The 15,922-nt window shown below is 45.0% G+C and overlaps 1 protein-coding gene across 1 annotated transcript in view; it reads left to right on the top strand.

Moving 5' to 3' along the window:
• The window catches only part of chrna11 (cholinergic receptor, nicotinic, alpha 11), a 59,966-nt gene that overhangs the window by 30,339 nt on the left and 13,705 nt on the right, over window positions 1-15,922 (top strand). The gene's annotated exons all lie outside the window — the stretch shown is intronic.

Genomic DNA, 15,922 nt, shown 5'->3' with positions numbered 1-15,922 from the left:
GAGAACCACACTCATTCATATGGCTCCCTCATACACACATATAGACATACCAACACACACACACACATGCACACACGTATGCACGCGTATGCACGCACGCACAGAGACACACACACGGCACCCATTCCCCTGATTCACCCTCCTTTCTCCACTTTAAAGAGTCTTGTGATCCCGCCCCCCCCCCCCCCCCCCCCCCCCCTTAGAGCCAAAGAGAAATCAAATGCCCTTTTGAAGTCGAGTCAAGGATGTGTACCATGGAGAGAAAGAGCGAGAGAGCGTGAAAGAGAAAGGGTGATAGTCTCTGTGTGTGTGTGTGTGTGTGTGTGTGTGTGTGTGTGAGAGAGAGAGAGAGAGAGAATGAAAAAGAGAGATAGCAAGAGGGAGAGAGAAATCCCTCATCTCTTATTCAGCCCATATGTTTATTCATGAGGGGGTTCTGGGTGTAAACACTGTTTGCCTAATGTGCAGATTTGGATCTTAGCCAGCAAGACACAGAACACACACACACACACACACACACAGAGAGAGAGAGAGAGAGAGAGAGACTCAGAGAGGAGAGGAGCGTAGCAGAGATGAGAGGAGAGTAGAGAAGGAGGAGAAGAAAGGAGCGGAGAGAAGAGAAGGAGGAGAGGAGAGAAGCGAAGCAGAGCGGAGAGGAGAGAGGGAGGGAGGGAGGGAGGCGCAGACATGTGGAGACGCAAGAGGAGCGCAGAGGAGCAAAGAAAGAGGAACAGAGGCGTATCTGAAGGAGAGACACGTAGAAGAGGGATAGAGAGAATAAGAAAGAGAGGAGACAGAGAGGAAGAGAGGAGAAGAAAGAGGGAAGGAAGGGACGTGTGTAGACTACGGGAGAAAAAGAGGAGGAACAGAGACAAGTGGAGGAGTGGAGATAGGAACAGTGATGGATATAAAGGTGAAGGGAACGTACAGACTATATGAAGAACAGAACAAAGGTGCAGACATATAGGCAGGTATGTAGACTATAGGAGCTGGTGTACGTACAGGCCATATGTAGACTATAGGAGCTGGTGTACGTACAGGCCATGTGTAGACTATAGGAGCTGGTGTACGTACAGGCCATATGTAGACTATAGGAGGTGGTGGCCATATGTAGACTATAGGAGGTGGTATACGCACAGGCCATAGACTATAGGAGGTGGTGTACGTACAGGCCATATGTAGACTATAAGAAGTAGGGTATATGATGGCAATATGTAAACAGGTAAAGGCTTGTACACTATAGGATTGGTTGCGTACAGGTGATATGTAAACTATAGAAGGTAGGGTATATGATGGCCATATGTGAACAGGTAAATGCCATATGCACACTATAGGAGGTAGTGTAGGTACAGGCCATATGTAGACTATAGGAAGTAGGATTTATGAAGGCCATATGTAAACAGGTAAAGGGCATATGCAGACTATAGGAGGTAGTGTAAGTGAAGGCCATATGTGAATATGCGGGCCGGATTAAAGTGCTTTGGGGCTGCAGTTTGCCCACCCCTGCTATAAGAGGTAGTGTGTGTGAAGGTCATTTGTAGACAGGTAAAGGGCATGAGCAGACTATAGGAGGTAGTGTAAGTGAAGGTCATTTGTAGACAGGTAAAGGGGCATGAGCAGACTGCTGGAAGAACAGAACAGAAAGTACTCAAACAGAAGAAAGTGTTGAGAGAGGGACAGTGGGAGATGGGGACCTAGAACTTGTGTATGGAGGGGGGTGGGGGGGTTGGTGTGTGTGTGGTGGAGGGGGGGGGTAGGGTGGTGTATGTGTGTGTGGTGGTTTGGGGTTAAGGTCAGCAGGAGGTGGAGGAGACTCAGGAGCAGAAGGAGACTCAGTCAGCTGCACAGGTGTACCACCTGGACCAAGTAGAGCAGCTGCATTAACGCTAGCTGCCTTGACCTTGGAGATGGGAGAGATGGCCATTAACAATAGTCAGATGGAGCTCAGTGGGATAGGTTCAGAGGAGGAGCAGTACAGCGTCGCCATGGGACCCCATTATCTCAGCGCGTGTGTGTATGTGTGTGTGTATGTGCATGTTTGATGTGAGAATGTGCTCGTTTCTGTGTGTGTGTGCGCACGGCTGTGTGAGTGGTGTGTGTGCGTGTTTGATGTGAGAATGTGCTTGTCTCTCTCTCTTTGAGTGTGTGTGTGTGTGTTTGCGTGCTGCGGGCACGGATGTGTGAGTGGTGTGTGTGTGTGGTAAGAATGTGCTTATTTCTGTGTGTGTGTGTGTGTGTGTGTGTGTGTGTGTGTGTGTGTGTGTGTGTGTGTGTGTGTGTGTGTGTGTGTGTGTGTGTGTGTGTGTGGTGTATCTGCATATGTGTATGAGTGTGATTAGTGTGCACAACTGCGTGAGTTCTGTGTGCGTACATTTAAGAACATGCTTGTGTATGTGTGTGTTTAGTGTGTATGTGCTGAAGTGTGAGTAGATGTGTGTGTGTGTGCATGTGTGCATGTGTGTGGTGTCTGTGCGTGCATGTGTGCCTGCGTGTGTGTGTGCCTGCGTGTGTGTGTGTGTGTGCGTGCACGTATGTGTGTGTGTACGTGTGTGTGTACGTGTGTGTGTGTGTGTGTGTGTGTGTGTGTTTATGTCTTCCACTCTCCTTTGGGCTGCCTCAGAGAAAACTCTCTGCTGCCGCTTCACTCCCACATCTCCTTCAGCCCACCTGTCCTGTGGGCCGTCCCCTCCGAGAGCCGTCTGCTGCTGAGCTGATCATGGCTGTTGATCCAGTGAGTCTCCGGCGTGTCTTGTGCTGTCTCAAGCAGGATGAGGCTCTTGCCTTAGGGCTGGATGTGTGTGGATTACTGGGATTCACTGCAGCCAGAGCCGTCAGCTGAAAGTGTGTGTCAGTGAAGATGTGCAGCCGGCGCAGGTGACGCAGTTCAAGAACCTGAGCCAGAGTGCCACTGAGATATAGCAAAGCTCTGATAAAACCTTTTGTGTGTGTGTGTGTGTTTGTTTGTGTGTGTGTGTGTGTGTGCGTGTGTGTGTGTGTGTGCATGTGCATGTGCGTGTGTGAGGGAGGTGGCTTTGTTTGTGTGTGTGTGTGTGTGTGTGTGTGTGTGTGTGTGTGTGTGTGTGTGTGTGTGTGTGTGTGTGTGTGCGTGCGTGTGTGTGTGCACGTGCACGTGCACGCGAAGCAATAACTGACTGACTGACTGACTGCCGGACTATGTGGGACCTTGGATGGCAGCCCAGGGCTGGAAGACATATGCACTGGCTCATCCTGAACCCAGGGCCAGTGTGTCTGATTTAAGCTCCGGGTCGCCCTGAGTTACACCCGCCAGCCACGCAGTGCCCAGTCCCATACTCTACTGGACCACATACAGTACGGCCTCTAACTCACCAGCCTGGGACAGCGCCAGACGGTGGCATCTGAAATAGAACATCCGTCACGCCGGCTCCCTCTGATGAAGGGCCAACCGGCTGCCAAGGTTCCGGCTGCGGGCATCCGTATGGTCCAGCGCTGACCGGCCACTGGACGTTAGGAGGGCAGGGGCAGGGGGCGGACAGCTGCGCTGGGGCCAAAGAGCAGCACGCGCTGAGGGTGAATAATTCAGGAACCTTCTGGAACTTAGAGAACTTCTAGATTTAGTTCTGAGAAGTGTAACACGAGCAGAGGGAATTTGGGGTTGTGAGAATGAAGAATAAAGAATGTTTACATAATGAACATTAACGATCGTAAATGTATTAGAAAATACAATATTATATTAAGGGCCACTTTTATAGCGTAGCTCTAAAAGTAATGCATCCAAATATTTACTTCTTGCAAAAATTTATATTTTTGGATGTAACAGACCCAACCCGCTCAAATATTACGACACCATGTGTTAAAATATTAGTTTATATTGCTTATTGTGACCGGCGGACTAGCGAGATGGCGGTCAGATAGGTTTAGTCAGGAATTTCTTTTCTTCTAGATTTTTATTTCTTCTTCAGTGAATTTCTGTCAATGATTCCCAGGACACTGAAATACCAGGCTGCACGAAACTCGGTGGGTATGTAGCCCCACAAGGATGATACGGAACCATTGTTTTGATCCGTCGCCCACCTGCCGCACCTGGCCCCCCGAAAGGAGGGTAGGCCGGACACAGTTTTCTGTGAATATCTCAAGAACCGTAGGGGCCTAAGATGACCAACTTTCTTTTGTATGTTGGTCTCAAGGGGCCATGGCAACACATCCCATATCCACTCATTTGACGTATAGCGCCACCTAGTTAAAAATGAAAAAGCAAAAACGAGGAATTGTCATCGTACGTATCTTTGGCTGACATGTTCAAAACTGCACAAAATTTAGTAGGAGTGGGATCATTATGACACCCTCTGAATGTATGCAAAGTTTTGTGGAATTCCATTCATGGGGGGCCGCTCTACGGAACATCTCGTTTTAAAATAAGGACACTGCTTGATCTATCAGTTAAGTACTGTGCTGTACTAATAAACTAAAGTTTGTGTATGTGAAAAATTCTTAGAGCAAGGGAACTATGGCACAGTGCTCCTGTTCCTCCCTGGGTTTAGTCTTCTGAAGTGGCCCAGGACATGCTGCTGATGGCCTCACTAAAAAGGGTGGAGGAGGAAAGATGGAGGAGATCAAGAGTCAGGGCCTATTATCTGCCACTCTGGCAAGGCTGCGTCTGACATAGTCAATGGCCGAGATAGAGATTTGAAAGGATTGGGGAACGAACCAAACAGACCACTATATTTTGGAATGGCTCTCTCTACTTGACAGCAAACATCTGTCAGAGAAGATGGAAAAGCCTCTGGTTAAATGCATTATGATAAGCTTTTGGCTAGGGAGCCTGTTTTTGCAGCAGAGTGCAGCAGCCGATATCAGTTAAGACAGGAAGCTCGGGGAGAATCATTTTTTTTTTTTAAATCAGGAGCAAGTTAAAGATGCGAATGCGACACAGCAGTCTTTGAGGGACGGATGCAAGCAAAATGAGGGGCCGCATTTAAATCTGCATGCCGACAGTCCGACAGGAAATGAGGAGAATGGAGAGTGAGTGAGCTCCTGGCAGGAAACAAATGAAGCTGCCCGGTGGAATTGGAGACGGGATGCACAGTCCAGCCCACAAGCTTTGTCTGAGTTTGGGCTCAAGGCCATACCCTTGCTAGTCTGGGTTTTATTCTCTTTGTGTGTGTGTGTCTCTGTGTGTGTGTGTCTCTGTGTGTGTGCGTGTGTCTGTGGGTGTGTTTTATTCTGTTCTGCTTTATTCTCCCGTTATTACTTGAGAGAAAGTGGAATAGAACATTATGTCCAATATTCCAATATATCGTTTAATGTTCTGCATTAAGCCCAATATTCCAATATATGGTTTAATGTTCTGCATTATGTCCAATATTCCAATATGTGGTTTAATGTTCTGCATTTCTCCTTAGTAGGTCACTTTGATACTAAAAGTATGATTCTATGTAATGAATCTATGTATGATATCTGTACTGTCCCTGTGTATATCTCTGTGACTGTATTTAGAGATAAGCAGGAATATTATGACTTTGCAGTGTTTTACTGTTCTGCATGGCTGCGTCAGTAGCTATTTGCTCCGGATTGCCAGGTTGCCACTAATCAGAGTCTGATTCAGTGTAGTTCACGTGAGATGGGATGACCAACGCCATCTCCCATCAGCCTGGAAGGATACTTAAACCCTAACTATTTCCTTGTCTAGTTGAGCAGCTGATGGATCTTTAGGTGAAGTCATGCTGTCTCTCCCTTGATGCGCATCATTGTAAATAAACTCTGTTCCTGATTTTTCATACTATTGGTCTGACTGGGTCTCTATTAAATCTATGGTATCAAAATTACCATCATACTTTTATTTGGATGGGGGATTGATGTAGCTATCAGCCCATGAATTTGAAACTGAGATTAGAAGGAGCGAAAGAGAGAGGTGTCAGAGAGTGAAATGTATGAGTATTATTACAGAGGAAGGATTTCACTCTCCAGGTATTCTTTGTCAAAAAATAAATGAAACAAAAATCTCATCTTGCCAACTTCTCTAGATTTTTATGTTTATGAGGTGACAGTTGGATTTGAGTAGAAACCTCCCCAGTCAGTGCTACAGTATCTGCTAAACCCTTCCCTTCATGGCTACAGGCATGTTGGGGCTTTGGGTGGTGACTCAGGAGCAGTGGTGTAGTCTAGTTAGCTGTAGTGGGTATACTGTGATGTAGTCTAGTTAGTTCTAGTGGGTATACTGTGGTGTATTCTAGTTAGCTGTAGTGGGTATACTGTGATCATCCCCAAACGTATCCTTGCCTTAAGTGGGTTTACTGAGATGGCGACTCTTTTTAAGTGGGTATACTGCGTAGTCCTGCGTATTACGTAGAATACATCACCGCTTAGGAGGTAGTGGAGTTGCTGGGCAACCAGGTTCTTGGTTCGAGCGCGGTTCCTTTGGTTCCTCCGGACCCTGTCACAGTGTGAGTTGCCGTAGTTAATCAGCATGATTGGCAGGCCAATCCTTCTCCTGATTGGCCTGAGGACCAAATTTTTTCCCCCCATGGGGTAGTCATGCAGACCTGATATTTCCCCTTCTGAGTGAGGGTTGGGTTTGCTATATTTAGTGCTTCTGATGATGCTTGCTGACATCAAACATCATAATTATGCCCTCTGACTTGAGATGGCCGAGTACACTTTAAGCCCAGACGATATCACCACTGCTGCTTTACGGGCAGCCGTGTAATCTGCTGACAGTGACATTGCTGATTTGGGTGTTGTGGGTAGGCATTGGGGTCTGTCGTGAGTGTCTACATTTGAGATATTTTTTGCTGTGTGTTTTCAACAAACACAACCACAATAATTATGAACTCAAACACATCACTATTTTTGAGTGCCTTACCAGAATTGCCTATTCTGTTTTGCCATTATGCCATTTTAATGAGAAGTTATACCACACAGACATATTGTCATTACACTCAGGCAAGAAGGGCAGTGGCTTGTCCTAATGGGAAGATGTTTGCATGCATATCACTGACCCGACACTTTATTAATTTGCTGGCCGGTCAGAGAGTAGCGTTGCATGGCTCCGCATAAGTAAACATAGCTGGTGCCTCAGGGAATATGAAAATAGAAATTTGCGGTCACACATAAGGAGCCATGGCATTAACCTCCAACTATCACGCCGTTCCGTCGACTCCATTAACGAGCCTCACTAAAGAGCATTAGTGGGAGTCTCCTACTGGGACAGAGGCCAGATGGAATTTGCTAACATGTGCAGACTCCGAAGATATTTACGCTCAGGCCAATTACTCCTTGTTGTTTAGCTCTTCCACACAAACAGTACTTAGAAATCAGAAAATGAAAGCAGACTAACTAACATGTATGGATTTAGATGCTGATGAAATCCTTGCTCATTTCTGAAAGAGAGATATGGATGCAATTATGCATTTAAATGCATTTTAAATATAGTTTCGTAGCATGCATAGAAATAAAAAAACACCTTCTTTTTGCATTCTGTTTGAGTCCCCTTGGTTCTGGCTGCAGGGACTGTGAGAGGGCCTAAAAAGCTTAGTTCTGGGCATGGAGGAACCGTGACAGAAACCCAAAAATCACCAACACCGACTGCCCGCCTGAGCACTCAACTCACACAGGGCCTCCCACGGAGACGTGGCTATAGTTAGCCCTTAGAATACGGAACTAAATGAGTCATTGGCATACTGTCCACTCCGTCAGTCAGCACACAAGTCCACCGTTACATGGTCGGCGGTAGAAACTGGACGAGGAAATTGGGACTCGAAAAAAATAAAGTAACATCTGAAGCGGGTAGGGAAAACAAAAAGGTCTTTTGTTGGGTTCCTGAGGGACTAGCGCACCGAAGGGGGGAGTGAGAGGCTTTGCTACTGGTGGTATTCCCAGATGGGTTGCCTCTGTGGTGTAGAAGTCTGGAAATAAAGCGTCCTTGAAACCTGCGCTGTTGAAATAGCATTCAAGACACTCTCCTCTCTCCTCCTCTTATCAATAATGTGTTGTTTAAATGCATCCTGAGTAGTATAGTGCAGTAAGGAGAACTGACAGGCTCTTTGGTGTTCGTTACCCTCGTCCTGAATCTCCACTCTCCCTCATCTCCATTATAGGTTGATTTAGCTCAGGCACAAACACTCTTAAGGTGCTTGAGAATCGTAAGTACTGTGTCTGTGATTGTGGGTGATCCTCCAGTGTAGGAAATAACCTCCTCATTAAAAGGTCATGTAATAGAAGAGTCTGTGTAGCACCTCTGTATTGTCTGTGGAGATAGAATTTCTAAGGATGCTGTTGAGTTTTGTGTTCTCATTTGTTCATATAAATTTATCTGTATTATTGTAAGTTGTTTATGGTCTTTAGTTATTTGTAATTATGCTCTCATATTACATATGTATATCATGATGTGCAGGAATTGGAAGCTGATCTAATGCTCGTATGGATGGATGATGAAAACATCTTGTAGCCTATATATTGAGGATTCCGGCCTACGTCACTATTCCTTATTGTTCCCATAACAACCAGAATAAATGTGTCTGTGACATCAGTTAGGAATGCTCAATATGAATACAGACAAGGAAGCCGAAACCTCAAAAGAAGTAATGGGGAATATCAATAAAATAACAACATGATGAAAGAGTCTGATGATCTAACATGACATGTTTTAAAAATCTAATCTGCTACAGTGAATCAGTGCTGTATGCTTTTGTGTGGCCTTCGTAGAAAACAACATTGCTTTGGTGAATAGCTCATAGTCTCATGTAAAGTCTAGTTGGTGAAAATGCATTATTCAGTCTTGAGTTTCGTTTCTGACCTGGATAAACATTTTTATTTCTGTGCAATGCAGAAACTGAAGCACAGGCGAATGGCTCTTGAGCTGAAATGGAGTTCTAATGCTCTCTAATTAAAACCACTCTACACTGCAGTTTGTGCCGTGAAGTGTATTGCAAGTCCTTGCGCCTGTCTTGCTCCCCCCTGCACACACAGACACACACACACACACACACACACACACACACACACACACACACACACACACACACACACCTCCTCTGCAGAGTATTTATCTACATTACGTGTGCTGAGCGGTTTTCAATCTTGAGCAGGACACTTTTCCCAAAGTGCCGTCAATAAGTACTTGCATAGATTAGTTTATGTTAATTCATGAGTCTTAAAATGCTCTTAGGCAGTGGTTAAGCAGTGGAATAGAACAGTCTCTTTAAATTCATGAGCCCTAAAAATGCTCTCCAGTCACACTGATAGAGATATGAACTGTGTGAACAAATGACTGGTTTTTACTATAGATTTTCTATCTGAGAACTTCTACTGTGGGAGTTGTAGAGTTGTATGGGCTTGGACTGATCAGAGGCATTTGAGAAGTCTATCTTAGTCTGTTTGATCTATATTTACACCGAGTGAATAAAGTATTTGGATGCTGTGATGTCTCAGGAGTTTATTTAGATCTCTTCAGTTTCAGGCCATTTCTTTTAGCTTTTATCATGCTGTGCATGAAAGGTTAATAATTAAGTTCGCCATGGGGCTTGGATGCTTTGATAAATTTGCCATGCTTAGAATTGGCAGTTGGGTTTTCTATTTTGTTGCATTAAGAACTCATGAAATGCTCTTTGTTGTCCTTCTTTCATTACAAATCCAATTGCGTATCTGTCAGCTGTTACTCCTCAGGCTTCGGACAGACCTTGAAAAGAACCCGTCATCTCGCAGGAGAACTAGCCTAGTTCAGTTTTTGAGGGCTAAGCAGCGAAGCTTCGAAGGCACCCATTGTGTTTCTATGTTTTCTTCCCTATTATTACGCTTCTGTCATTGAAGTCAATGGCAGCCCATAGAACCGTCTGGTAAAAAGTTGTGAAATTTGGCACACTAATTAGGCACAGTCCCATGATTAATTTCACCAAGTGTCAAGTCGGCACCTCGAGCACTCTAGCGCCACCAACAGGCCAAAGTTGGACGTGCGTTCACGCACGTAACTTCTGACCCGTTGGCCCGATTTGGAATTGGCACGAATTGGCAACGGACCCTATGACGTCAATTTCCGCCATGATGGATTTTCCGCCATTTTGGATTTTAGTGAAAGTGACCTTTGACCTCTAGGGGGCGCTGTAATTAAGAAACATGCCTTTTGGCCTGTAGCTGCAGTTGTGCTTAGAATTAAAACGCACTAGTGGTATCTGGTAATACTGTTGGAGGTCCTTAGGCCGACCCAAGCCAACTTCTGATGTCATCGTAATTGATTCGGCCGCCATATTGGATTTAATCAAAAACACGTACGAATTTTCGCAGGTCACAAATTTCAGCAGATCCTCACCAAAATTGGCAGAGACCATCTTCAGACCATGCCTTATCAGTGCATCGCTTTTGGAACGATTGACAGTAGCATTCGGCTGTAACAGCCAATCGAAACTTGCGGCAAAGCCGCCAAACAGGAAGTGAGCTCATATCTCAGCAACCCTGCCATGTATCATAACCAAACTTACTACATAGGTTCAAGACCCCATTAGGAGGACGCTCAAAAAATGTGTTGACCCTAGACCTGTATGCATGTATGTATGAATGGGTATACTGTGTGTGTGTGTGTGTGTGTGTGTGTGTGTGTGTGTGTGTGTGTGTGTGTGTGTGTGTGTGTGTGTGTAGTGATACAAGAGCTGTGAGAGTATGTGTGTGTTAAAGAGAGAGAGAAGAGTGAGTGAGTAGAGTGTATTTTATTGACAGCACAGGTTAATTTGCTTTTTTATTCTTATTCAGTATATAGCATGTACTGTGTGGGTGCATACTGTGCGTATGTGTGTGTGTGTGTGTGTGTGTGTGTGTGTGTGTGTGTGTGGGTGTGTGTGTGTGTGTGTGTGTGTGTGTGCGCGCATGTCTGTGCGAAGATAATTGTCTTGCACAGGGAAGACTGCATGTCCTTGTTCAACCTGTCTATTTGGATGTGAAATGAAAACATGAATCAGATTATCCTGTGGACCTGGACGGCCTCTCGCTGAAGGGAGGTGGAGAGACACTAGCTCTGACCACAGCGACAGACCCTGATTGGCAGGTTAAAATCCTGCTGTCTGGAATAACAAACCGCTCTGTCGGTCTCCTCTTCTCTCTGTCTGACCTTTAACATCTATCCCTCTGTTCCCTCTCTCTCTCTCTCTCTCCTCTCTCTCTCTCTGTTCTTTTCAAATGCGGACTCCACAGCCATCCCCCACTCCCTCTGTATATATGAAGAGGTGTAGTAGCACGGGATGCTCTGTCTGTATCTGTGGTATAGCCTCTGCAAATCTACACACCATACTTTTGCCCATCACTCATCCATTTCTTATCTCACCCCTCACCCTCTTTACTGCTTCCATAATTATCCTTCCATTTAGTGTTTCCTCATCTGTTTCTCTCTCTCTCTCTCTCTCTCTCTGGCTTCTCATATCACTGCTATGCAAATGATACCCAACTCTCTATCTGTGATTCCTGCCTGGCAAGCCTGGATGTCAGATTGTCTCTGGCATACCCACATGTATGAAGGAACGTCACCTCCAGCTTAACCTCTTTAAAGACCAAGCTGCTGGTCTTCCTCGCCAAACAAACTATACATCAGATCAACATCAAAATGGACTCCAGCAGGCTCGCCTACAAAGTGATTGGTGGCTCTGCTCCCACTTACTTAAATGCTCTCATAAAGGCTTATGTTACACCTCGGCCACTGTGTTCCTCCAACAAACATCACCTGGCCCTGCCACCCCTACACACACAGTAATCCAGACTATTTTCATTTGTAGCTTCCCAGTGGTGAAACTATACCTATTAAGTACTACCAGAGCAGGGGCATTCCTCTCTAACTTCAAGAAGCTCTTGAAGACCATACTCGTCTGAGAGTACTTCCTCTCCCAACACTACTAACATGCACTTACCATGCACTTACTGTACACTTACCATGCACTTCCACTTACTATACACTTACCGTGCAACTACCATGCACTTACTATACACTTACAATGCACTTACTATACACTTATGATGCACTTACTATACACTTACAATGCACTTACTGTACACTTATGATGCACTTACTATACACTTACAATTCACTTACCATGCACTTCCACTTACTATACACTTCCACTTACTTCCACTTACCGTGCAACTACCATGCACTTACTATACACTTATGATGCACTTACACACTTACAATTCACTTACCGTGCACTTCCTTTCTTTCCTTCTTTTACTTCCTTCTACCTCCTTCTCTTTTTTCCACTTTCATGGACTACACTTTAGTACGTAAACCTCTGGTACCACTCATCCTCTGGTACTCCTGTGGTGTACTATAGTAATATATTATATATATATATATATATATATATATATATTATAGTAATATAAAAATAATACTAGTAGTATTTATTGATGTCTAAGGTCTCCTTTGCAATGTAGCTTGAATACTAATCCTCATTTTGTTAATCGCTTTAAATAAAAGCGTCTGCTAATTTTATACGTGTATGTTAACGTCTCAAAGTGTAAAACACGTGGATGCATTTTAGATCTTAGTGAAATCAAGGATCAGAGATGAGTAGGCTAGCCTTTGCTCTTTTTTCTCCTTTGCTCGCTGACAGCATCAAACTTTAACAACAACCATAAATGGTTCATAAGCAAGGGTCTGTTTTCAATCATTGATGATTGTAACTATCTGCTTCACTGGTGATATCTGATGTGGTGATATGTGTTGTGTTGGGTGTGTCAATGTAGAAGTAGTTGTTTTTTTAGTATATTTGGGGAGGGTGTGGTGGGTGGGAGGGCTTTATGTAGGCCAGCTAAGATTGACAGGAAGTGAGTGATAGAGAGAGCTGGAAATGGGATTAGGAAATGACCGCGGCTGGGAATCAAACGTGGGTCCCCTTGGGCACTTGGACCTGAATATGGTCCGGATGCTGTCACTTGCACTGCAGCTTCCCCGAATAGAAGGCTTAAAGGAACCAAATGTAAGATTGTGGCCAAAACTGGTACTGCAATCACTTTCAAATTACTGTAGAGTGGTGTATCCCCTCCCCCTCGCCCTGACTTGAAGTTGCCAACCCGGATGCCAAAACATTATTGACTTTGTGATTAGTAGATAGGTGGAGGGTGGCGCATCAGGCCAAAACACAACATGACATGACAAAACAAAACATCAACATCAGTTGAGGGCTGCAACTTCACTTTTTAAATGACAATATCCTGGCCGGACTACTGTTGTCAGTAATATAAGTATTTGAAATGAACATGATTTTCTTAATGTCTAGTGACATATCAGGGCCATTTTATGATTAATTGAAATACATTTTTTACATACGGTTCTTTTAATAGAACGTTTTGTTAACATTTTGATGGTTCAATAAAGGACAAAGGCTATTTAGTATAGTATAGTATATAGTATATATACTTTTTTGATCCCGTGAGGGAAATTTGGTCTCTGCATTTAACCCAATCGGTGAATTAGTGAAACACAAACAGCACACAGTGAGGTGAAGCACACACTAATCCCAGTGCAGTGAGCTGCCTGCTACAACGGTGGCGCTCGGGGAGCAGTGAGGGGTTAGGTGCCTTGCTCAAGGGCACTTCAGCCGTGGCCCACTGGTCGGGGCTCGAACCGGCAATCCTCCGGTCACAAGTCCAGAGTGCTAACCAGTGGGCCACGGCTGCCCAGTAATTTCCTAAACGCCATACTGCAGTTCTGCTAACTACAAAGGCCTTACTCTTCTGTCCAGATCAGTAGGCTACATGAGCAGTGTGCAGTAGCCTACGCCATTTCACCAACCGTCACGTTTCTCTCTCTCCCTCTTTCTCGCTGTCTATCAGGAATTTTCATGAGCACCTGTAATGTCGACGTGCGCTGGTTCCCCTTCGACATCCAGAAGTGCGAGCTCAAGTTCGGCTCGTGGACGTTCGACGGCTGGCTGCTGGACCTGCAGATGACCGACGCCGACATCTCCGGATACATGCCCAACGGGGAGTGGGACCTTGTAGGTGAGAACAGAGTCTGGTTGTCCCGTACAGCTCATCCTAACTGCATGCGGGCGTCCGACTGTAGCATAGCATTGAGTGCTCTCTCAGTCCACACTGACCTGTCCACTCCACTCCATTAAACTTGCTGTTCTACTGCGTCATATGTCGTGTTCAAAACAACAGAATAACGGCTCCCACACACAGTTGCATTACGTCAACGCATACCAGTGGGTGTTCCCGACGCCAGCTATGCAAATGACTTAAGGTATAACCTTAATTTGATTGGCTGGGGCCGTCTGTTGTTCGCTTGTTCGTAATTTGATTGGCTGGTGCCTTCCGTCGGTGCAGCAACAGCTGAACTTCTCAGCGCGAGCGACGGGAGCAACGCGACGCAACGGACCCACAATTCAGTTCGGCAACAGATGACGTAAGCCAATGTAAAGTGAACGGGGTGCGTCTCCAGCACTGCAACGCACGCAACTGTGTGCGGGAGCCGTAACGGGAGCGACAGAAAGAAAATAGAAACGGGACATCCAACAAAAGTTCTGCTCAAAGCATTACACCGCATCGCACTGCGTTGCATCGCTCAAACTAATTTTTAGATTGGTCGAAAGGATGAAAGACAGAAGGATGAAAGACAGGTAACTGGGGTGGTCAAATGGTTTCGATTACAAAAAAGAAGCAATGGTAAAATAGAAAAGATAAAAGTATAATTTTCCTTTTACATCCCAGAGTTGTTTGTAGTTTCAGTAGTTAACTACACAAAATATCAAAAATGTCATTTAACTACTAGAATATGAATTAACTAGCAAGCTACTACAAAATGCAGTTTAAATGACATTCAATCCACTGTTCCCTCACACTGCAGAGATCTTAGTTTAACATACTGTATGCACACAAGGTTAGAACTATCAGGTGGAGAATTCCCCAGGGGAGAACTCTTAAGAGACTCTTAAGAGCTGGTAATAAGAGCAGCTTCAGACGAAATAAGTGCAGAAACCACCCTCGCAGGATTCAATTCCCAGTACATGCTGCGTACAGAGTGCAAAAGAAATGAAGATATGTGTAAAAATATCCAGACAGTGGTAACAGGAAGTCAGTGAAATCCCAATACAACCCTCATGTGTTTTGGTAGCTTATACTGTACCTATCTTGAGCGAGCTATCTAGAGCAACACTGCACTATTTGACTAACTGACAAGGATACAATGATACAAGGAAGTTTATTGTCACATGCATATACTGGATGTAAGAAATGCAGTGAAATTGGGGGGGGGGGGGGGGGGGGGGAGGGGTTTAGTAGATCAATGTTTCCCAAACTTTTTTTCTGGGGACCCACTTTTTAAAAATGACAGACTATCACGACCCAACTCGTTATTATAGTTATCCTAATAGAAAGCTGTTAGCTTTCCTAAGCTATATAAGGTATAGGTATTACACAACATAAATTGTCACTATGCTATGCTGGCGACCCAAATAAAATCTCCTACGACCCACGTGTGGGTCGCGACCCAGTCTTTGGGAACCAATGTAGTAGATTAAGTGGCCGGGGCTGCATAAGAAAGGTGGGGGAGGATTGGGATTGGGATTGGGATTGGGATTGGGATTGGGGGTAGACTGATAGACAAGCAATAATAACACCTTGTTCTTGGGTTTGAATTCCAGAAAGAGTTTATAAACATGGATATGATTTCCCTGCACTGTAGCTCACTTTGGATAAATGAGAAGTTTGCTGGTGTGAATTTACTGAATTGAGATTGACATCCTATGGCCGAGGGACAGAATGAAAGAACATTTTCCTGATCAGCTACAGTAGAGGGACCTTGCTGGAGGTCAAGGCCCTCCTGTAAGTTTACTGAAGATGTTATGTGGGCTCTGCACCAGTCGACACCCTAACCCCCTGAGGCCTGGCCCTAACTCATAGATGGTTGTGACTGATGTCAGGTCTGTGTGATTGGTAGTATTGAATTCCATCCTTGTGTGAGTGA

Source organism: Alosa pseudoharengus, unplaced genomic scaffold (genome assembly GCF_046254945.1).
Source record: "Alosa pseudoharengus isolate Yale_2024_CS ecotype anadromous, Long Island Sound unplaced genomic scaffold, YU_APseudo_1.1 YU_APseudo_1.1_scf_23, whole genome shotgun sequence".
Taxonomy (NCBI): domain Eukaryota; kingdom Metazoa; phylum Chordata; class Actinopteri; order Clupeiformes; family Clupeidae; genus Alosa; species Alosa pseudoharengus.
This window is presented reverse-complemented; position numbering and strand designations above follow the sequence as displayed.